Source organism: Budorcas taxicolor, chromosome 13, assembly GCF_023091745.1.
Source record: "Budorcas taxicolor isolate Tak-1 chromosome 13, Takin1.1, whole genome shotgun sequence".
Classification (NCBI taxonomy): Eukaryota; Metazoa; Chordata; class Mammalia; order Artiodactyla; family Bovidae; genus Budorcas; species Budorcas taxicolor.
The window spans coordinates 26,728,521-26,753,055 of NC_068922.1; positions in this window are offsets into that span (position 1 = coordinate 26,728,521).

The window sequence follows — 24,535 nt, forward strand, 5'->3', positions numbered from 1 at the left end:
GCTTAGAAAATGAGGTCCAAACCTTTCCTGTGACCTCAAGACCCTTTATCTTCTGCCTCCTATTGGTTTTTCCAGTCAATTCACTTACACCCTTCCTTGGGTGGGAACTCTCTCTCCCCAACCAGCCCATGACACCCCCCAGGCTCAGGATGAAAATGCCTGCTCTTCCCAGCACCCATCCCCACACCAATCCTGCCCATTCAGCCCAGTTCCTGGTTCCTTGCTGACTTCCTCTGATTGTACAAGTCCCAAGAATTCTCTTCTTCTACTCAATTCTGTTCAAACCTCTAGCACTTACCAGTATATTCTTATATTGGTATACTACTGTTTCTATGAATATGTTCTATATTGCTATTTGTATAGCAAAATTGGGGAGACCAGAGTTTGCTTACCTGCACAGAGATTACTGGGTCGGCAAGGTTTAAACTCCATGAGGAGAGAAGTGTCCCAATACCTAACACAGTGCCTGACGTACATTAAGGACCTTTTCCAATTTTCCTTGCCAAGGAACAGATCACCCAAACTCAGTGGTGAAAATAGTGTCTGATGTGGAGTTGAGAAAAAGGAGGCATGGAGAATAAATCTGAGTTTTCTATCTCAAGGATTTGGGTGCTGATGCCACTCCCAGACCTGGGTACCCCAGCATGGAGTAAGTGCTATGGCGAAAAGAGAAAAGTACCCGACCCATTTTGAGCATCTCTAAGAACACAGTCCTTCTGAGGTGACAGGGTGTGCAGGTGATCACTTTATAACATCTTCCCCCATCACTTCCTCACATTAGAGGAGTCTTGGCATCTGCCACCCACTTTGAGTTTTTCCATCATTCCTGTAAACTTGGTCACTCAGTGTGCGGTCAGACCCTCAGCACTGTCCACAAAGGGGAGCTGATTAGAAACAGGCTCTCCCCAATTCTACCTCAGCCATGCTGGAATGAACACCGCCCCACCCCAAGGTGAGCTACCTGCACAGTAAGGTCCAGGCGCCTTGGACCTCTATTCGCTCATCCTCCGCCCCCCTCTCTGCCTGCATCTGCAGTGACTATTGAAATCTCAGACAGTCTTCCGTCCCACCCAGTGCTCTGCATTGATCTCTTGGGAAGGAGAGGCGGCTTCTCTTTCCGCCGCTGGGGGTCAGGGGAGGCTCCTGGATGGAGGGGAGCTAGGAGTGAAGATGCTAGGACAACGTGCCCAGTAGTCGTTTCTTCTAAGTGACACTACAGCCCTGGGGGCAAGAGGCTGTGTTCACCCCTAAAGGTGGTCTTCTACCAGGAGCATCTTTTCATCTCCTAGATTTTCTTCCCATGAATCCTAGTATAAGTGAGGCAAAATTAGACGATCCCTCATCATCTTATGTTTGTAGCTCACAGAACATGTGCCTTTATTTCTCTGTATCATCTTCAGTAACATCTCAGTATGGTAGGCTGAAACTTGCTAGCTTCTGTTTTCAGGCAAACTTATCCTTGACTCAATTTATTGTTGGTGGTGGTGGGGTTTTTTGGGTCTTGTTTTATTTCACCCTTCTTCCTCTTCCTGTAGACGGATGCATTGCTTCTTACTAAGGAATGACTGTTTTTCTCAATACTGACATGCAGGCCAATGGAGTCAGTATGATTATTTTCATTTGACTGTTAGGGGATCAAGTTGTGCCATCTGTTGGGTGGAGTTAGGAATATTGCTTGTCATCCCAGGGTCTAGCTGAGAATGCGGTATGGTCTTCTCTCCTGTGGTGGAGCTGAGAGGGGAGCTGCCCTCTTTCCAAATACCCACAGAAATATCCAGATCTGAGATACTTTGGATGTCAGTCTTGCTAGGCTTGGTTGTTTAGGCTAGATCGTTATTCTGTAGGGTAGCTGAGAGGACACAGGAAGCTTTGAGCTTGGCGTCTGGCTTCCTCTTCACAAATAATGCAATGAATGTAGCAACTTCTCTCTTGGGTGAAAGATCTGGATTTAATAAACGATCTACTACTTGGCTTGCAAGATCCCCACAGATGTCTTATTCCATAGCAAGAATTCCTTGTAATGAGTAGAAAATGGCTCTATGTCATTTTAGAGGTTAAGAATCTTTTAAAATAAATAATGACAAGTCTTCTGTGGAGCTGGAGTTCTATTTCTTGGCAGTCCTTGCCTAACTTGTGCCCTTTGTCATTCTAGTGTTTGAAGATAAGGAGTTGTCTAAAAAATAAAGATAAAAAATCCAAAATTTTGATTTTCTTAGCATAATTCTATTTAAGTTATACTGCAAACAATTTCTCTTTCTCTGACACACCTAGCTATTGGATTTTCATGTTGACTTTTATTTTTATTTTTTAAAATTTATTTTAACTGGAGGCTAATTACTTTATAATATTGTATTGGTTTTGCGAAAATGTTGGCTTAGGATCATTGAAACCAACAGCATTAGAAATAGCTGGCAACTTTAAAAAAGTATAAAACTTATAGCTGATTCATGTTGTTGTACAGCAGAAACTAACACAACATTGCAAAGCAATTCTCCTTCAAGTAAAAAAAAAGAGTATAAAGTTTAACCGTCATCTCCCTACCACCCACCCACACCCCTCCCCACCCCACCCCCCCTACACACAGCACAGTTCTGCAGAGACTAGTCAGCTGACTGCGTGGTGGTTTAGCATAAGGTCCTACTTCTCAGGTCTGTTTGGACAGAACCCATTCCCTGGTGCTTAAGCTCTTAGCTCCCATGCAAATACCTGCTTCGAGGGGGCTGAAGCCTGTGCTGCTTTGGGGCCTAAATTGATTGCTGAAGTTACAGGATTGAAATGCCTCGGGTAAAAAATTCAGTCAAAAGAAAAACATTAAGTCGACAGCTCTGTAAAGCCTGCTGTCTGACAGCCAGGGACGCTCCGGGGATGGAGAAGCTGCAGCAAATAAGGTCAGCGGAATTAACACTCAATTACCCCTGACGATGAAAAGGATGAAAGGCTATCCAGGGGGGTTGCCCCTCCTCCAGACAAATTTCTGACTTAGTGGATTTCAGGTTAACCCCTTTCTCTACTCTCACTGTCCATAAATGAAAGATGGATCATCCATTTTCTCTTTCCTGCCCCATTTTCAGCTCTTCTCTTTACTGTTGGTAACTTTTGGTCTCCAAGCACCCCAAATTATATTAATGCTGCTCCTTGGTTTGTGTCAATTAAAAGATTTATTCTAATCAGAAACCTTTTCATTGTTCCCTTTTGTCTTTCAACTGCATTGGCTCTCATAAGGGGCTGAATCCCGTCAGCTTAATGGTCAGTCTTCTTTTATGGATACATATGGATATCTATAAAAAATACATGTTTTGCATATGCTCTGAACTTGATCTTAATATAATTGTATTAGACACTGGGTTGAACTTAGGTTTTTTTTTCTCAACATTGTTTTCCAGTTCCGTTCTTGGTAATGAATCATTTCTTGACCTCTGAATAGTTGTTACTGTTGTTTAGTTGGTAAGTCATGTCCAACTCTGTGACCCCATGGACTGCAGCCCGCCAGGCTCCTCTGTCCATGGGAATTCCCAGGCAAGATTACTCGAGCCGGCTGCCATTTCCTTCTCCAGGGGATCTTACTGACCTAGGGATCAGACCCTTGCCGCTGGCACTGGCAGGCAGAAGCTTTCACCACGGAGCCACCTGTGAAACCCCTCTCTGAATAGTAATAGGTACAAAAACACCATTTGGAAAATATTTTCCCCTTATTTTGCTATTCTAACAAACTCTTTTTAAAGTCTTTATGGAATTTGTTTTAAAATTGTTTTTATGTTTTGGTTTTTTGGTCTTGAGGCATGTGGAGTCTTAGCTCCCCATTGAGGGGACAAACCCACAGCCCCTGCCTTGCAACATGAAATCTTAATCACTGGACCTTCTGAGAAGTCCCTATTCTAACAATCTTTATACATTGTCTTTATTGAGTTCTCTGGAGGCATGTATCTGGAAATTCTTGTGTTAAAGGGTGTGTGCTAATATAATTTTACAACATACTGCTGGATTGCTCAGCAAAATGATTGTTGTAAATATTTGCAGAGTCAGTAACACATGTGAGAGTAATGATTTCCCATCATGCTTGCTGACATTGGCTATTATCTGAATATTTATTTTTTGTCTGTGTGGCTGTAAATTGATGCCTGTATTTTGGCATTCTCTGGTTACCTACCAGTGAAGACAAGTATATTTCGTATCAGTCATCCCATTCCTACTCAGGAAGCTGAGCTTTTATAGCTGTTGTACATTTTTCTATTAGATGGCTTTTTGTTTTTACTGATTTATAAAAGTTTCTTAAGTATTCTGAGTATTAATCTTTTTCTTGATTGTATACCTTGGAAACATCTTTTCTCCATCTGTCACCTATCTTTTAATTTTGTCTATAGTGTATTTGAAATAGCAACCCACTCCAGTATTCTTGCCTGGAGAATCCCAGGGACAGAGGATCCTAGCGGGCTGCCATCTATGGGGTCGCACAGAGTCGGACACAACTGAAGCGACTTAGCTCAGCAGCAGCAGCCAGTATTCTTGCCTGGAGAATGCCATGGACAAAGGAGCCTGGCAGGCTATAGTACATGGGGTCACAAAGAGCCGGACATGAATGAGCAACTATCACTCACTCATAGTGTATTTAACAAAGCAGAAATCTTTAATTTTGGTGTAATCAGATCTTTCCATTTCCCCCCTTTACAGGTAGTGCTTTTTCTGACATACTTAAAAACATCTTTCTTAATCCCAGAATCATAAAGCTAGTCTCCTTCTTTCCCCTCCTCACTTTACTTGTTTAATGCTGAAGTTTTAAATTTAAAAAAATTGAAGTATAGTTGATTTACAATGCTGTGTTAGTTTCAGGTGTATAGCAAGTGATTCAATTACGCACACATAAATCTATTCTGTTTTCATATTATTTTCCCTTATAGGTTATTAAAAGATGTTGAATATAGTTTCCTGTCCTGTTGTTTATTTATTTTATGTTCAGTAGTGTATATCTTTTAATCCCAGATGCCCAGTTTATCACTCCCCTACTTTCCCCATTGGTAACTGTCAGTTTGTTTTCTATGTCTGTGAGACTGTTTCTTTTTTTTGGTAAATAAATACATTTGTATCATTTGTTATATTTTTATTCCACATACATGATATCCTATGATATTTGTCTTTCTCTGTCTGATTTACTTTACTCAGTAAGATACTCTCCCGGTACATATACTAAGGTTTTGAAGCCTCATCTGAATTTATTTTTCTGTGTGAAGTGCGAGAGGGATATAATTGCACCTTTTCATTACAATGATCTCATTTCGCCAGCACTACTGAACATGATCGATGTTTCCTCTGCTCGTGTGGATGCCACTTCTATCACAACTCAGTTTGGTATGAGTCTGGGTCTGTTTTAAAATTCTCCATTCTGTTCCATTGCTCAATTTTTTAGAATAACTGGACCAGAAATATAATCTTTTAATCGTTACAGCATGTTCCATGCCTTAATATCTGGTAGAAGTCATTTTAACTACATGGCTCTTGTTTTTCAGACTCCAGCTGGAATTCTGGTTGGAGCTGCATTGGTTTAATATGATTCTGGGTAGTTTTTGCCTTTGACGTCTGTACATGTGGAATATACTGTCTCCAAATAGCACAGGGACTCTGCAAAGTTCATTTCAAAAGGTCTAGATTTCTAGAGAAGGAATGAAGTTCTGTGCTAAATAAAGCTTTCAATTTTGCAATTGAAATCCTGTGATGATGGTTTTAGAAGCCCTTCCCTCATGAGTCCATGTCTAACTCTTTGTGACTCCATGGACTGTAGCACACCGGACTTTTCTGTCCATGGAATTCTCCAGGTAAGACTACCGAAGTGGGGGTGCCATTCCCTTCTTCAGAGTATCTTCCTGACCCAGGGATAGAACCTGGGTCTTCCACATTGCAGGCAGATTCTTTACCATCTCATGTTTGTTAGACAAACCAACTATTCTTTTATCTTAAAGAGATTTAATAACTGCTTGGATGATAAGACTTCGGGACATCTGTGTTTTGTAGTAAATAACTCTGTGTATTTTAGTAAAAGATGTTGACACTTTCATGGCTTAATGTTGTCAGATTTCGACGCAGATGTTGGCCCATGTTCTCTGGAGGTCTGGGCTTTGGTCTCCAGTATACTACCAACTCACAGATCAGTTAAATGACCTGAGCCTCAGTTTTCTCATTTGTAAAATTAAGACATCAGACAAAGTGGTTTCTACAGTTTTTTTCATCTCTCAAATGGATTTATGAGTCCTTGACAAGCGGGCTGTGGAAGCTGTCAGGTTATACATGAAAGGGTGCCCATGAGTCTGGGTAGTGAGGTGAGTGGTATTAAGTGGGAATATTGTCCCCAAGGAGCAGAGGTGGAGCTGAGCTGAAGGGACGTGAGGTGGGTCACTGAAGGACCTAGGAGGCAGAATCATAGCAAAGACATGAACCACATGGAGGGTGAAAGGTAAATTTTTCTCACTGAAATATATCTGAGCTGAAGCTGAAGGTCAGAGAGAGAGATGAGAGTATCAATTGCAGGTAGACCTTAAAATCTTTAATATTCATAACATGATTCCTCATAATAATGTGTGCCTTCTGTTTACTGACACAGTACAGAGGGAAGTCGTATGCGATCGACCTGATCTTCAGAATCCCATGCTTATATATATGAAGAATTCTTAGCTTTCTTTTGCACATGAGGGAACAGAAGCACAGAAGTCCATACTGTCCATCAGCTTATCATGGTGGGTCTGGGTTCAGCCTATGTGCTTTCTGACTCCAAAGTGAAAGTGAAAGTGAAGTCGCTCAGTCATGTCCAACTCTTTGCAACACCATGGACTGTAGCCTACCAGGATCCTCCCTCCATGGGATTCTCCAGGCAAGAGTACTGGAGTGGGTTGCCATTTCTGTCTCCAGGGGATCGTCCCAACCCAGGGATAGAAGGTGCTTGTAATTCCACTTCCCCCCACTACATGGACCAGAGTTTTTTTTTTTTTTTAATTTATTTTTATTTTTTTAGTTTTTATTTTTACTTTATTTTACTTTACAATTCTGTATTGGTTTTGCCATACATTGACATGCATCCACCACGGGTGTACATGCGTTCCCAAACATGAACCCCTCTCCCACCTCCCTCCCCATAACATCTCTCTGGGTCATCCCCGTATACCAGCCCCAAGCATGCTGTATCCTGCATTGGACATAGACTGGTGATTCGATTCTTACATAATATTATACATGTTTCAATGCCATTCTCCCAAATTATCTCACCCTCTCCCTCTCCCTCTGAGTCCAAAAGTCCGCTATACTTGATTTTGCTTTTACTTTAAGATTTTTTCTTTAAAATGTGGACCATTTTTAAAGTCTTTATTGAATTTGTCACAATATTGCTTCTGTTTTATGTTTTGGCTTTTTGGCCACAAAGCATATGGAATTTTAGCACTCGACCAGCAATCAAACCTGCACCCCCTGCATTGGAAGGTGAAGTCTTAACCACTGGACCACCAGGGAAATTCCAGACCAGATTTTTAATTTAATGATATATGCATTTAAGAAGGGTCTAGGACTTCTGTACCCAGGGTCTCAGAATGAATCATCTTAAATCTGGTGGATTTCTTTGACTGTCTTCAGCAACCAAGGTTCTGATGGAAGCCCCCTGATTAACGAAGAATACTCCCTGACCCTCTTTATTTTTATTTTTTATTTTTGTTTTTGTTTTTTTTATTTTTTCCCTGACCCTCTTTAAAATATATCTCAGTTTATATTTGCTGTTGAGACAGACCTGCAACTGTCAGGGCTTTCAAATTCCCCTGACCTCCCCAGACCTTCCCACATGGGCAGTGGGAAAGTATTGCAGGGGAAAACAAGTTCAAATGTTGGCCGTGTATTGCAGCTTCCCGATTTCATGGCATTTGGAGAGTTCAATCGTTTCCAGTTAGGGGCTAAGATGGGCTTCTGTTCTTTAAATAGTATTATGAAAACAGGTGGAGACAGAGCCTAGCAAGGCTTTCCAAGAGTTCAGGAAGCTAGGCTGGGAGCTGGAGATGGACACACCCTGGAGCCTAATGCCAGAGCTTGGGGCTAGTCTGGTGATTCACTGTCCAGGACACACAGAGAGGCCATGCAGGTCTGGGTTTAAGAATGTTCTGATTCCATGTCCCTAAAATGGTAGGGACTCTGTCTTTTTGAAAACATTAGATGCCTTCAATTTAAAGTTGAAATTTTGGTTTTCTCTATGATGAAAAAATTTCATATTTTTCTGCCCTAATTCAAACTCTTTTCTTTTCAATCACACTAATCTTCAATATTCTAAGAAAGAATTTCTCAAGAAAATAAAGTGAAATAAACCAAGAAAGAGTCTGTAGTTTGCTGCTTTAAGTGTTTCAGTTCAGTTCAGTTCAGTTCAGTCACTCAGTCGTGTCCAACTCTTTGCGACCCCGTGAACCGCAGCATGCCAGGCCTCCCTGTCCATCACCAATTCCCGGAGTTCACCCAAACCCATGTCCACTGAGTCAGTGATGCCATCCAACCATCATCCTCTGCCATCCCCTTCTCCTCCTGACCTCAATCTTTTGCAGCATCAGGGTCTTTTCAAATGATTCAGCTCTTCGCATCAAGCGGTCAAAGTATTGGAGTTTCAGCTTCAACATCAGACCTTGCAATGAACACCCAGGACCAATCTCCTTTAGGATGGACTGGTTTGATCTCCTTGCAGTCCAAGGGACTCTCAAAAGTCTTCTTCAACACCACAGTTCAAAAGCATCAATTCTTCGGCACTCAGCTTTCTTCACAGTCCAACTCTCACATCCATACGTGACCACTGGAAAAATATCTCTGCATTTCAATATGCTATCTAGGTTGGTCACAACTTTCCTTCCAAGGAGTAAGCATCTTTTAATTTCATGGCTGCAATCACCGTCTGCAGTGGTTTTGGAGCCCCCATAAATAAAGTCAGCCACAGTTTCCGCTGTTTCCCCATCTATTTGCCATGAAGTGATGGGACCAGGTGCCATGATCTTCGTTTTCTGAATGTTGAGCTTTAAGCCAACTTTTTCACTCTCCTCTTTCACTTTCATCAAGAGGCTCTTTAGTTCTTCTTCACTTTCTGCCATAAGGATGGTGTCATCTGCATATCTGAGGTTATTGATATTTCTCCCGGCAATCTTGATTCCAGTTTGTGCTTCCTCCAGCCCAGCGTTTCTCATGATGTACTCTGCATATAAGTTAAATAAGCAGGGTGACAATATCCAGCCTTGACGTACTCCTTTTCCTATTTGGAACCAGTCTGTTGTTCCATGTCCAGTTCTAACTGTTGCTTCCTGACCTGCATACAGGTTTCTCAAGAGGCAGGTCAGGTGGTCTGGTATTCCAATCTCTTTTAGAATTTTCCACAGTTTATTGTGATCCACACAGTCAAAGGCTTTGGCATAGTCAATAAAGCAGAAATAGATGTTTTTCTGGAACTCTCTTGCTTTTTCCATGATCCAACAGATGTTGGCAATTTGATCTCAGGTTCCTGTGCCTTTTCTAAAACCAGCTTGAACATCTGGAAGTTCACGGTTCATGTATTGCTGAAGCCTGGCTTGGAGAATTTAAAGCATTACTACTAGCATGTGAGATGAGTGCAATTGTGTGGTAGTTTGAGTATTCTTTGGCATTGCCTTTCTTTGGTATTGGAATGAAAACTGATCTTTTCCAGTCCTGTGGCCACTGCTGATTTTCCAAATTTGCTGGCATATTTAAATGTTTAAAATTTGTTAAATTGGCTAGAATCACTCTCTTACTTATCTTTATATTTCCAGAATCATGGCTGAAGCCCCCAGGTATCTTAATGGAGAAAAGGAAAGGGGGGTAACATTGCTTCCTGCTATGAAAAAGAGACATATTATGCTGATTACAAAGGGTGCAATTTTATGATATGCTTATATGAGATCTTTCTGTTGGCAAAACTAGACTTTTGGTAATATGAAAAGGTTTTAAAAATTGCTGATGCCCATCAGCAGAGATTCTGATTTATTGTTATTAAGATACATCAGGTGATTTAAATGTGCAACAGGGCTGAGGACTATTCATGCCTTCCTAGACCATCCTGACCTGAAGGTGCTTATTTTGTTAGGATCTTGATATGAAAAGAGGACAGACCCAGCTGGACATTTCTGTCAATCAAAGCTTAGGATGACAGACTTCCCTGGTGGTCCAATGGTTAAAACTCTGTGCTTCCACTACAGGAGGCATGGGTTTGATCCTTGGTCACAAGAAGTGGCCAATAAATAAATAAATAAATAATTTACAAAACAAAAAATAGTTTTAAAAAAACTTGCTATGAATTTTATGTTTTTTTTTAAATTAATGGAACAGATTTAGAATAACACAAAAATTGAGCAAGTAGTATAAAGAATTCACATATATCCCCTGTACAGTAGCTGTACTGCTATTTTCCCAATTATTAACATCTTACACTAGTATGGTATACTTTTTATAATTAATGAACCAATATTGATACATTATAATTTACTAAAGACCATAGTTTACTCTGATGTCCTTAGTTTTTATCTAACATTCTGTTTTTGACCTCCGAATCCCATCCAGGATATTGCCTTACATTTGGCCAAGGTTCCTCTTAGCTGTGACAGTGTCTTAGACTTTCCTAATTTAAGGTGATCTTGACAGTTTGGAGGAGTATTGGGCAGGTATATTGTTGGATGCCCCTCTATTAGAATTTGTGTAATTGTTTTCCTTATGAGCAGCCTGGGAGTTTAGGTTTTGAGGAGGAGATCACAGAGGTAAAGTACCATTGTCATCACATGATATCTTGGGAACATAATATCACAGTGTGTTGACCTTGACCACATGGCTTGAGTGGCATTTGCTAGACTTCTCCTCTTTGAAGTTACTTTTTCCCCACTTCCCAGACTATAGTCTTTAGAAGGAGGTCATGAGGCACAGCCTACATTTAAGCAGCAGAGAGTTATGCCCCTCAGCTTTAGGATGAAGTATCTATGTCATTTGCTTGTTTTTATGCATGAGAAATTGTCTCTATCTCCCCTATTTATTAATTTATTCAATTGCTTGTCTATATCAGGATGGATTTATGGGTATTTATTTCATACTCGGAATTATAATCCAATGTTACCCTATTTTGTTGTTTAAATTGTCCAGTGTTGGGCTTGGGGACCTCTTTCACTTGTCTTCTGTGTCCCTTTGACACAACCTCATCATTGTGGGCTTTTGTTTCTCGTTGCTTTTTTTGAGTACTACAAATGCTCTAGGCTCATCTTGTATTTTTCCTATTCCAGTCGTCAAATCAATCATATCTTCAAGGTGCCCTGCTCCCTTTTATTGGAGAATGGTACTAGAATCCAAGATCTGGAAGCTTATAGTTTATCTTCAAAGAAATTTAAATTGCATTGGGTAAAAACTCTAACTTAATCAGCATGGTCTGCTAATGTCTTGCTCTGATTAACTAGAATATTTTATTAACTGGCATTAAGTCATTCACACTGTGATGTTTTAGAGGAGAAGATTTGTCTTTAATTGCTCTTCAGTTTATGCCAGGGTGAGTTGTGATATTTTTTGTGAATGACACCCCCTTCAAACATGTTCAGAAAGTAACACATGAGCCTGAGTCAATTATACTTAAGGTTCACTCTATTATTTATTCTTAAGCTTTGTTTCTATATTATTAAAACACTTTTTTTCTACTCCCACCGTCCCTCCCAACTATAACTCCCAGCAATGATGAAGGGGAACTACATGGAGTTCTGAAGGGACCTTTTGGCTATAGAGCTGGAAAATCTGTGGTACTATTTTTGGCACTTGCCCTATAATTTAGTAAAAAGTGACTTCATTTTAGTCTGACATGTTGCTAGTAGAATTTTTTAATCATTTGGTCACAGCTCTATGAAAATATATATACAGACTTGAAGAAAATATACCAAAATGCTAACTAAGTGTGATATCTGGCTTTCTATGACATATGTGACTTTTCTCTTTCCAGTTTTAATTGAGAAAAACTTTCAAAATTTTAAAAACCTATGCAAACTGTTATATATAAGATCGATAAACAACAAGATCTCACTGGACAGCACAGGGAACTATATTAAATATCTTGTGATAAACCATAATGAAAAAGAATATATATATAAAAATATATATATATGTACAATTGAATCACTGCTGTCCAGCAGAAATTAACAAAACACTGTAAATCAACTATACTTCAGTAAAATAAATTTTAAAAAAATTGTAGGAACCTACTTGCAGATACCCATGAGACCAGTGTTGGCTTCCTGTTTTCCGAGGTCCAATCCAGCTGTCCTGCCAGAGGAATCTGACTGGTCAGGGAGGCAGAGGCAGCTTCCCCAAGGAAGAGGGCTGTGCATTGTGGTGTCGGGGAGGAGACACTGCTTGGTGAAAAGAGGCATGTTCATTCACGCTGAGTGTGAAGATGATCCTTGGAGAGTTTGGGAAGTGTGTGTGTGTTGATGCCTTTACAAAGAATTGACCTTTACAAAGAGTTCTCTCCTCTGTAGGATGGGAAATCATCTGGGGAAAAGCCATGTGTATCAGAGCTTGGAGGTTGCTGAGACAGACATTGAAGACCAGACAATGGCATTAAAGATATTCAGCAGGTCTGGGGATAGATAGATTAGAGGTGGAGGACAAGTCAAAGAGAGGTGCCCAGAGGTTCTTCCTTATTCCTATGTTGAGCTGACTGGTAACTTTCAGTGCTGAATCTTCTTGGAAAGGGAGAGGACTAGAGGATGATCAGATCCACAAACCAGCGTGGGGGTCCTAGGGAGGAGATGAGGATAGAAAATCAGATCATAATTAGGATGGAAGAGCTTCTTGAAAAACTGCTTTCAAAATCTTTGGATTTGACCTTAAGGGATAACTGTGAATTGTTTTATAGAGTTACACACAAATTCTTCCTATTTAGATCAGGATGATTGTGTGCAAGGCTGTGTGGTGGCTGGAGGAGGTGACCAGAGAGCATCCTATTCATTTTGGAGTTGAGGAGCTGAGTCCAGATAGCTAATCCGACTTCCCCCAGGGCCCCCAACTGCCTCTAATTTCCTTGTTCTGGTTGCTCACAATTTTTTCTTTTAAAAAAGTATTCCATTGAGTTCAGGTTTGGGGAAATCCTATGAAAAGAAGAAAGAAGATTCCTCTTCCCTCATTTTTACTGTACATCCTTAAGCCCCCCTGGGGAATGGAAAGGTTGATGAGAGTCCTTTCATGCCAACCCACCAGCTCTGTTTGGGGGCAGAGACTTTAACTAGAAACCAATACTTTATCTCACATTTCAGACACACACTCCAGAAATGTATCATGTCAGCCTGTGGCCTCCAGGCTGGAATTCTGAAACACATTTTTTTTTTTTTTGCTGTGGAGGAGCACCTAGAAATATTTTATTTTGCTAGTATTGTGGAAATAAATCCATGGTTTAGAATTCTTTAAAAAAATTTTGGCCATATAATGTTTACATTTTGATCACAGTAAAATTATTCTGTAAAAAGACGTATGTATCTTTCTGTGCCTAAAGTGACAGTGTTAGGGAGGCAGAGATGGGAGGCAGTCACTCAAGTAATTCAGTGGAAAATATGCTTGCTTTCCCAATAGTTGAAATAATTCATCTTTATCAAAAATTATAATTGTAAATTATAATCTATTCTTTCCAGTGTCCTAAGACCAGAACTTTGAATTTCTTAGTCCTTCATTCTTTTTCTTATCTTAGAGTGCCTCATTTTATGTTGCGGAATGATTATATATTTTTTTCTAGATTTATTGAGGTGTAATTGACAAATGAAAGTTGTATGTAATTTAAAAATTATATATATACATATATAAGTGCACATATCCACTGTGAAGTAATCCTCTCAGTCAAGCTAATTAGCATATTCATCACCTCACAGTTACCACGTCTTTTTTTTAATGTGATGAGAACAAGTAAGATCAACCCTCAGGAAATTTCAGGTATACAATACAGGCTTGTTAACTCTAGTTACAATGCTGTGCATCATATCTCCAGAAGTATTCACCTTGCATTCACCTTTGTACTCTTTGGCCAAAATTGGGCCAATAGTTGATTTAATAGCTGGTCTCATAAGAGAACAGAGTAGCTGAAACATCTTGTAAAAGAATTTATTCATATATATACTCTGTTGAAGTAGATGACCTGTGCTACTGTATAGCACAGGGAAAATAAGGAAGGCACAATTCGTTTGCGGGACATCTATTAAGTTAACCTTAAAAATGCATTCCAATATACAGTAGGTGCAGACAAATACTGCTTGATTTACTTATACGAAGTACCTAGAATAGTCAAATTCATAGAATCAGAAAGTACACTGGTGGATACCAGGAGCTAGGGATGGAGGGGTAGGGAGTAGAAAGAGAGATTTAGTATTTAATGGAGACAGAGTTTCAGTTTCAGAGGAAGGTGAAGATTTAGTATTTAATGGGGACAGAGTTTCAGTTTCAGAGGAAGGTGAAGAATTCGGGAGATGGATGATGATGGGAGTTGTACAACCATGTGAATGTATTTAATGCCACTGAGCTGTACAGTTAAACATGGTGAAAATAGTATGTTTTATGTAATGTGACTTTTTCAACAATAAAAAAATTTAATTTAAAGAAGCCTGGATGGAGGAGGGTTTGGGGGAGAATGGATACCTGTATATGTATGGCTGAGTTCCTTCACTGTTCACCTGAGACCATCGCAACATTGTTAATCACCTATACCCCAAGATGAATTTAAAAATTCAAAAGAAAACAAAAAAGAACCTACTCAGATGTGAACAACGGAACTCAACCCAAATGACCGAACAATGAAGAGAAGTTATCTTCTCTCGTAAAAAAGCTTAGAGGAAGAACAGATCCCTGGGAAACTTAATTGAGTGGCTCTGCAGATATCAAGGGCCAAGTTCCCCTCATCTTTTTTTCTGCCTTTTGTCATCAGGCTGCTCCCTTGTGACTGTAAGGTGCTGATGTGGTTCGATGGGGCCATCCTCAGACAATACTGAGGCCAGAGGATGAACAAGAGGTCATCCTGATTTTATGATCCATCTTAAGATGGAGGAAAATGTCCCCAGCAGAACTAGCAGAAATCTCACATGTCACAGACTGGAGTTGTGACTGACAGACTGGAGTCATGACTGACATTCCTGCTGACCCCTTACTGGCAAGAGGAACAGGCGATTTGGCTCAGAAAATGTGCATTTCTCTGCAGTTGAACTGGGATTCTGGAGTGAGGAGAGAGTGGATGAATGATTAGCAAAAACACTGTCTGCCAAGTCCTTCCAGCCCTGATGGTCTCAAGAACTCCACATTCTGGTCAAGCTTTTCAGATGATCGCATCACTGCTGAGAGCTTCCATGTTGCCTTGAGTGAAGCCACCTGTCAACTGAACAAGGAGTTATAGATGGAACCTCAGGACTGGCTCTGCTCATGGGGTGTGGTCCAGCCTGTCCAGGTCTTGCCTTCTGTTTATGGAAATAAGGGCTGGGTACATGACCGCTGGCATTTCTTCCAGGACTACCGAGGCCTCCCCTCTTGTTTAGATGATCTAAGTGATCATAAACTCTCCCAGAGAAGACTTCTTGTGGACCAGCATCTGGGTGCTGGTGTGTTTCTCATCTAGGGAGCCAGGGAACCAGATTTTCAGGGCCAAGGTCTCTGGCTTACCCCTCTGTGTTGCTTCAGCTTCACACCTTGACCTTCCTCAGTGAGTCTGATGTGATTAATCCTGAAGACCCACTAACAATTTGAGGTGCATGACCCAGGGGGAATATCTTACTTAATTTAGTTTCACATAGGAAGGGCTGTGGGCAAAAAAGTTGCAATTATTCAAGCTAATAGTCTAGACAGATAGAGTCTAGAAAAATCTGGAAAATGTACATTTACGTGGTGAGAGAGCAGCCGAGTGAAAACTATGAAATAAATGTGAAGAAAATAACTGGATTTTGAATGTTAGGAGGTATGATGAGTTGGTTTCTAAATATTTAAATGCAATTAAGATAAAAATAGACAATGTAAAGTTTTTTTTGTCTTCTCTCATCCTTTTTTCCTATAAGGAAAAAAGGCTAATGAACAGAAACGGAAAGCAAACAATTAAAAAAAAATTTCCAGTAAAGGCAATATGCAAGGAGTTACAGAAATGTCGGTAACGGTTTTAATTTTTCAGGTTTATGGCACGCATTCCCAGACACATTGCTTAATAATGATTATCTTGGACAGACTCAGGTTTTTCTTGTCACTGTTTGCTTCTTTCCATGAAGCAAACATCTGGGAGAAACATCTTAAATTGGATCCTTTACTTCCTAAGAAAAATAAAACAGTTTTTCATCTATTTTTTTCCCAATACTAAGAAATATGTGTTCCTATACAGCATCTGTAGTTTGACTAGGGCTGGATCTCCAGGTGAACATTTCTTTTGAAATGTTTGTCTGAAAAACAATCTATTAATAAGTATTTGGGAATCTAGCAAGATGTAAAACTAAGAGGGAAGCCTGGCGTGTTGCAGTTCTCAGGGTCTCAAAGAGTCGGACACGACTTACGTTACTGAAGACAAAAACTAACATCTAGTGGCATGTACCACGTTTTAGACTTTGGACACTTGACATTGTGTTGATGAATATAAAACACAATTAATTGCAATAATATGGCTGGTTTTTTAGCACAAATCAGGCCTATCACAAACGCCGCTCATCAAATGGGTAGATAATAGTTTCAAAGAAAGGGAAGCCTCATCAAAGTTATTCTGAATATGTGGCACTTTCTTAAAGCCTACTCATTAGAGAGCAGTGACTCAAGTTTAGGGGGAATTTTGAACCATCTGGAGCCACTAAGTTCCAGGCAAACAAGAAGCTATTGCTGCTATGCTATGGGCATAAGTCCCTGACTATCTCTCTGCAGATGACCTCAGTGGCAGATCTTTGACTTCTGTTGTATTTCACACGGACTGACATAGTCATGCAGATGAACTATAGACATCTTTTACGTATAAGCAGATATTCTATGTACCAAAAGCCCAGACCAAGTCAAAACTGTGCCTTGAATACAACTTGTAAGTGTTGCCTTTGTTTGGCTCACATTGTCTGTGCTCTGTTATTTATTGCTAGGTGGCAGGGTTAAAAATTCTATAACATTCATTCTCCAGAACAGCCAGAAAAAGCTCAAAAATTATGTTATCTTTTCCATTTCTTGTTCAATAAATAACTGATGAATTTTCTAGTTGGCAAAAATGAAGAACTGTTCAAGATGCTGTTATTAATTAATAGCAGTAGTGTGATCAACAAAAATATTATTTTAGTTTGAAAACATGTTCTTAATCTTTTCTAGGTCCTTTTGTAATTTATTAAAGCAGAGAGTTGCAAAAGAAAAGACAATAAAATAATTACTTTGTCAGCTCATCATTGTTCCTGAGATCACGGTTGTTTTGATGCCATGAGTAAGAAACTGCAAAAGTAAAACAAATATTTTTAGAGTTAATTATGAGCCAGGCACTTTCAGTGCATCTTGTGGGGGTATGAAATATTATTATCATTTTGTAAAAGAGAAACATTAGGCTCAGTGTGGTTAAATTGTTAGCCCAAATTCTCACCATTCACAAGTGGCGGTCCTGGGTTTTGAAGCCACACTTATTTAACTCCAAAGCATAAGCCATCCATCCTGACAGAGCATGAGAGAGATTTCCTCTGTCATAAACATATTTAGGGAAATTCGACTAAAGTCAAATATAAGCTACTGTGCAGTGCGTTTCTTCCAGGAATCTCAAATTACAGATGAACAATCTGGTGTGATGGTTGCTATCTCATGCTCATTAAATGGAGTCACACAGTCTCCGGCCAGTCAAGAGAGGAACAGTGCAGAGCTGTGGGACCTTCCCAGACAGCATTAACCCCATTCTCAGAAGCGTGTTGAAAGGAAGATGACGCAGCATCCTCAGCCTCCCAACCAAAAGGGACACTTTCTAGTTCGAACAATCACTCCTTTCAAACTTTTCTTTGCTGTCCATTTGTACAAACATTTCCTAGATTCATAGATATAGTGAAAGTACTTTTTAAAAAATTCAAATTCTTCACAGGAAAATAAAATCATATTGAGATGTGCTTTCTAGACCTTGTTGGTAATGAGATAACTGCAGGCAATAAACCCTTTTTTTTTTAGCTCAGTATGGCTCTGACTCAGAGGTTAACAAAAACCATCTTAACATAAGATACAATTTTAAACTTTCAAAGTGACTTTGCTGGAGCAGGTGCTCAAGAAATAGATTCAGATTTAATTAAGTTATTCACTCTTAGACACCAGATGATAAATGTTTGTACTTGTGATTGACCAGTCTTTTAGGTGTATTTTTTTGTTCCAATTTATAAATAAAAGTGAAGAAACAGGATCTAAGTGATTTTGCTTTTTATGAGCACCAGGAATCTTAGCACCTAATTTAAATGCCCAATTGATATCCATAGTAGATTTTTGTTGCTGTAAATCGTGTCCAACTCTTTGTGACTCCATGCACTATAGCCCACCAGGCTCCTCTGTCCATGGAATTCCCAAGACAAGAATACTGGAGTAGGTTGCCATTTCCTTCTCCAGGGGATCTTCCTGACCCAGGGATCGAACCTGAGTTTCCTGCTTCAGTCAGTTCAGTCTCTCAGTCATGTCCGACACTTTTTGACCCCATGGACTGCAGCACGCCAGGCCTCCCTATCCATCAGCAACTCCCAGAGTTTACTAAAACTCCATGTCCATTGAGTCGGTGATGCCATCCAACCATCTTATCCTCTGTTGTCCCCTTTCCACCTTCCATCAATCTTTCCCAGCATCAGGGTCTTTTCAAATGAGTCAGTTCTTTGCATCAGATGGCCGAAGTATTGGAGTTTCAGCTTCAGCAGCAGTCCTTCTTATGAATATTCAGGACTGATTTCCTTTAGGATGGACTGGTTGGATCTCCTTGCAGTCCAAGGGACTCTCAAGAGTCTTCTCCAACACCACAATTCAAAAGCACTGGTGCTCAGTTTTCTTCATAGTCCAACTCTCATATCCATACATGACTTCTGGAAAAACCATAGCTTTGACTAGACGGACCTTTGTTGGCAAAGTAATGTCTCTGCTTTTTACTATGATGTTTAGGTTGGTCATAACTTTTCTTCCAAGGAGTAAGCGTCTTTTAATTTCATGGCTGCAGTCACCATCTGCAGTGATTTTGGAGCCCCCAAAATAAAGTATGTCATTGTTTCACTGTTTCCTTATCTATTTGCCAGAAGTGATGGGACCAAATGCCATGACCTTTGTTTTCTGAATGTTGAGTTTTAAGCCAACTTTTTCACTCTCTTTTTTCAGTTTCATCAAGAAGCTCTTTAGTTCTTCTTTGCTTTCTGCCATAAGGGTGATGTCACCTGCATATCTGAGGTTATTGATATTTCTCCCGACAATCTTGATTCCAGCTTGTGCTTCATCCAGCCCAGCATTTCTCATGATGTACTCTGCATATAAGTTAAATAAGCAGGGTGACAATATATAGCCTTGATGTACTCCTTTCCTGATTTGGAACCAGTCTGTTGTTCCATGTCCAGTTCTAACTGTTGCTTCCTGATCTGCATACATATTTCTCAAGAGGCAGGTCAGGTGGTCTGGTATTCCTATCTCTTTAAGAATTTTCCAGAGTTTGTTGTGATCCATACAGTCAAAGGCTTTGGCATAGTCGATAAAGCAGAAGTAGATCTTTTCTGGAACTTTCTTGCTTTTTCAATAACCCAATAGATGTTGGCAATTTGATCTCTGGAGCCTCTGCCTTTTCTAAATCCAGCTTGAACACCTGGAAGTTCACGGTTCACATACTGTTGAAGCCTGGCTTGGAGAATTTTGAGGATTACTTTACTAGTGTGTGAGATGAGTGCAATTGTGCAGTGGTTTGAACATTCTTTGGCATTGCCTTTCTTTGGTATTGGAATGAAAACTGACCTTTTCCAGTCCTGTGGCTACTGCTGAGATTTCTAAATTTGCTGGTGTGTTGAGGGCCGCACTTCCACAGCATCATCTTTTAGGATTTGAAATAGTCCAACTGGAATTCCATCACCTCCACTAGCTATGTTTGTAGTGATGCTTCTTAGAGCCCACTTGACTTCACATTCCAGGATGTCTGGCTCTAGGTGAGTGATCACACCATCATGATTATCTACGTCATGAAGGTCTTTTTTGTATAGTTCTTCTGTGTATTCTTGCCACCTCTTCTTAATATCTTCTGTTTCTGCTATGTTCATACCATTTCTGTCCTTTATTGTGCCCATCTTTGCAGGAAATGTTCCCTTGGTATCTCTAATTTTCTTGAAGCGATCCCTAGTCATTCCCATTCTATTGTTTTCCTCTATTTCTTTGCATTGAACACTGAGGAGGGCATTCTTATCTCTCTTTGCTATTCCTTGGAACTCTGCATTCAAATGGGTATATCTTTCCTTTTCTCCTTTGCCTTTCTCTTCTCTTCTTTTCTCAGCTATTTTTAAGTCCTCCTCAGACAACCATTTTGCCTTTTTGCATTTCTTTTTCTTGGGGAAGGTCTTGATCACTACCTCCTGTTCAATGTCATGAACCTCTGTCCATAGTTCTTCAGGCACTCTGTCTATCAGATCTAATCTCTTGAATCTATTTCTCACATCCATTGTATAATCGTAAGGGATTTGACTTAGGTCATACCTGAATGGTCTAGTGGTTTTCCCTACTTTCTTCAATTTAAGTCTGAATTTGGCAATAAGGAGTTCATGATTGGAGCCACAGTCAGCTCCTGGTCTTGTTTTTGCTGACGGTATAGAGCTTCTCCATCTTTGGCTGCAGAGAATACAATTAATCTGATTTCGGTATTGACCATCTGGTGATGCCCATGTGTAGAGTCCTTTCTTATGTTGTTGCAAGAGGGTGTTTGCTTTGACCAATGCGTTCTATTGGCAAATCTCTATTAGCCTTTGCCTTGCTTCATAGTACTCCAAGGCCAAATTTGCCTGTTACTCCAGGTATTTCTTGACTTCCTACTTTTGCATTCCAGTCCCCTGTAATGAAAAGGACATCTTTTTTTTGGGTGTTAGTTCTAGAAGGTCTTGTACGTCTTCATAGAACTGTTCAAGTTCAACTTCTTCAGCATTACTGGTTGGGGCATAGACTTGGATTACTCTGATATTGAATGGTTTGCCTTGGAAATAAACAGAGATCATTCTGTTGTTTTTGAGATTGCAATCATGTTCTGCATTTCGAACTCTTTGGTTGACTGTGATGGCTACTCGATTTCTTCTAAGGGGTTCTTGCCCACAGTAGTAAATATAATGGTCATCTGAGTTAAATTCACCCATTCCAGTCTATTTCAGTTCACTGATTCCTAAAATGTCGATGTTCACTCTTGCCATTTCCTGTTTGACCACTTCCAATTTGCCTTGATTCGTGGACCAAACATTCCAGGTTCCTATGCAGTATTGCTCTTTACAGCATCAGACTTTACTTCTATCCCCAGTCAACATCCACAACTAGGTTTTGTTTTTGCTTTGGCTCCGTCTCTTCATTTTTTCTGGAGTTATTTCTCCACTGATCTCCAGTAGCATTGGGCACCTACCAACCTAGAGAGTTCATCTTTCAGTGTCCTGTCCTTTTGCCTTTTCATACTGTTCATGGGGTTTTCAAGGAAAAATACTGAAGTGGTTTGCCATTCCCTTCTCCAGTGGACCACGTTTTATCAGAACTCTTCACCATGATCCATCCATCTTGGGTGGCCCTACATGGCTTGGTTCATAGTTTCATTGAGTTAAAGGCTGTGGTCCATGTGATTAGATTGGTTAGTTTTCTGTGATTATGGTTTTCAGTCTGTCTGCCATCTGATGGAGAAGGATAAGAGGCTTATGGAAGCTTCCTGATGGGAGAGACTGACTGAGGGGACAACTGGGTCTTGTTCTGATGAGGGGGGCCATGTTCAGTAAATCTTTAATCCAATTTTCTGTTGATGGGTGGAGCTGTGTTCCCTCCCTTTTATTTACCTGGGGCCAAACTATGGTGGAGGTAATGAAGACAATGGTGACCTCCTTCAGTAGGTCCCATGCATGCACTACTACTCTCAGTGCCCCCAGCCCTGCAGCAGGCCACCACTGACCCACTCCTCTGCCAGAGACTCCTGGACGCTCAAGAGCAAGCCTGGGTCAGTTGCTTGTGGGATCACTGCTGCTTTCTCCTGGGTTCTGGTGCACAAGGTTCTGTTTGTGCCCTCCAAGAGTCTGTTTCCCCAGCTCGTGTTAAGTTCTGGCAGCTCAGTGGTGGGGTTTATGGCGACCTCCTCCAAGAGGGCTCATGCCATACCTAGGTGCTGCACTCAGAGCCCCTGCCCCTGTGGCAGGTCACTGCTGACCCGTACCTCCAAAGGAGACACTCAAACACAGTTCTGTCTCAGTCTCTGTGAGATCTCTGTGTCCTGGTGCGCACAAGGTTTGTTTGAGCCCTCTGAGTGTCTCTGGTGGGTATGGGTTTGATTCTAAATGCGATTTCACCCCTCCTACCATCTTGCTGACTTTCCTGCTTGGCAGGCGAATTCTTTACTGCTGAGCCACCTGGGAACCCATGTAGGTACATCTTATAAATTGTTTACTTTATTCATTTTAACATTTTCCTTATCCGTGTTCATTTTTAACTTGTTTTTGGTACCTCTGTAAATCCCCTCAATTCCTTGTTTCTCTTTCTTTTTTTAAAAAATTATTTTGTTTTTAAAGGAGAGAAAGCCAAATTAATGGCATAAATGATATAGAATGACCATGTTTGCCTTAGCTACTGCTTCATTTCTAGTCTATGACAGAGCCAGGGATGGAATTCAGGCTACCTTGTTCCCTTCCTTAAGGGCTAGGTTCTGAATAATCATACCTGTAACTAGTGGGATTGCTCTTTTAAAAAATGGCAGCTCCATCCTCAATAGTTCAGGGACTGATTGGTAAGAGAGAAAGAGGAAAAATTAAGACAGAAAGCAAACATACTAATGGACCAAGATGCTGCTCCAGTGGCCTTTAAGAGCAGGGAAGATGCCATCACAGGTTTGCTTCCTCCCCTCCCTCCCCTTGTCCACCTCCTTGAAGTTTCAGCCTTGAGGTGAGAGACCAGACCTGACTTCAGTAGATTTGCAGGAAAGAAGGCAAGTCTGGCCATGCAGAATTCCAAATCAGGGGGCATTTCTTTCAAAAGTGGTAACTTGGTTAACAAGTGACACCTTTCTAGACTTCAAAAGGCAGATAAGTGTGAGGAGAAAAAGTGCCAAATGCACTCATTAACCTCACGGAACATATTTTGTCAACATGCTGTTGTGTGACCTTCTGCTGTAGACACAGCTCAAACTCAGTCGTCACAGCTGGAACTCAGAACGTGTGAAGTCTGAGTGGCGAGACGCTGTCTTATCCACACCCCGGAGCTGGCATCATCATTTGTTGTTGCTACTCTGTAATTCACACCCACGTGTTTATGTAACTCTAGGTAGATCAGATGACATGGTTTCCAGTTTAATGACATTCTCTGGAGTGAAAAAGTGAGAGGAATGACTTTAAAAAGTGCCATCCACATAGGTGTTTGTTGACCAGATAAATAAGTACAATGGATGAAAAGTAAATGATGAAGCAATTAAAATAGATTTTCTTGATCAAGGGTCTGATGCAAGAATGCTTTACAACTTTTGTTAGAGAAAGAGTATCCCAATTTGTTCAGTAATAAAACCACTCCTTCTAACCCAGAAGTGCTGTGTAGCAGAGATTTAAGGAGCTAGAAACTTGGAAAACTGTGACCTTTGTTGTTTAAAAAAATTTTTTTAAGTAGAGAATAGTTGATTTTCAACATTGTGTCAGTTTCAGGTGTACAACAAAGTAATTCAGTTTTACATATATGAAGTGAAAGTGTTAGTTGCTCAGTTGTGTCTGACTCTTTGCGATTCCATGGATTGTAACCCACCAGGCTCCTTTGTCCCTGGGATTTTCCAGGCAAGAATACTGGAGTGGGTTGCCATTTCCTTCTTCAGGGATCTTCTCAACCCAGGGATCAAACCTAGGTTTCCTGCATTGCAAGCGAAGTCTTCACCATCTGAGCCACCAGGGAAGCCCAAAATAAAATAAATACTTTAGCTCAGTTGTGTCTGACTCTTTGCAACCTCATGGACTGTAGCCCACCAGACTCCTCTCTCCATGGGGATTCTCCAGGCAAGAATACTGGAGTGGGCTGCCATGCCCTCCTCCAGGGGATCTTCCCAACCCAGGGATTGAACCCAGGTTTCCCACATTGCAGGTGAGTTCTTTACCATCTGAACCATCAGGGAAGCCCATGAATACTGGAGTGGGAACCTGTCACTTCTCCAGGGGATTGTCCCAACCTAGGAATCGAACCTGAGTCTTCTGCATTGCAGGTGGATTCTTTACCAGCTGAGCTACCAGGAAAGCACGTATATATATGTATATAAACATATATATGGCTATATATATAGAATGTATGCACATATATATGATTATATATAGAGAGAGTATGTATAGCATATTTAGATATATTTTGTTGTTGTTTAGTT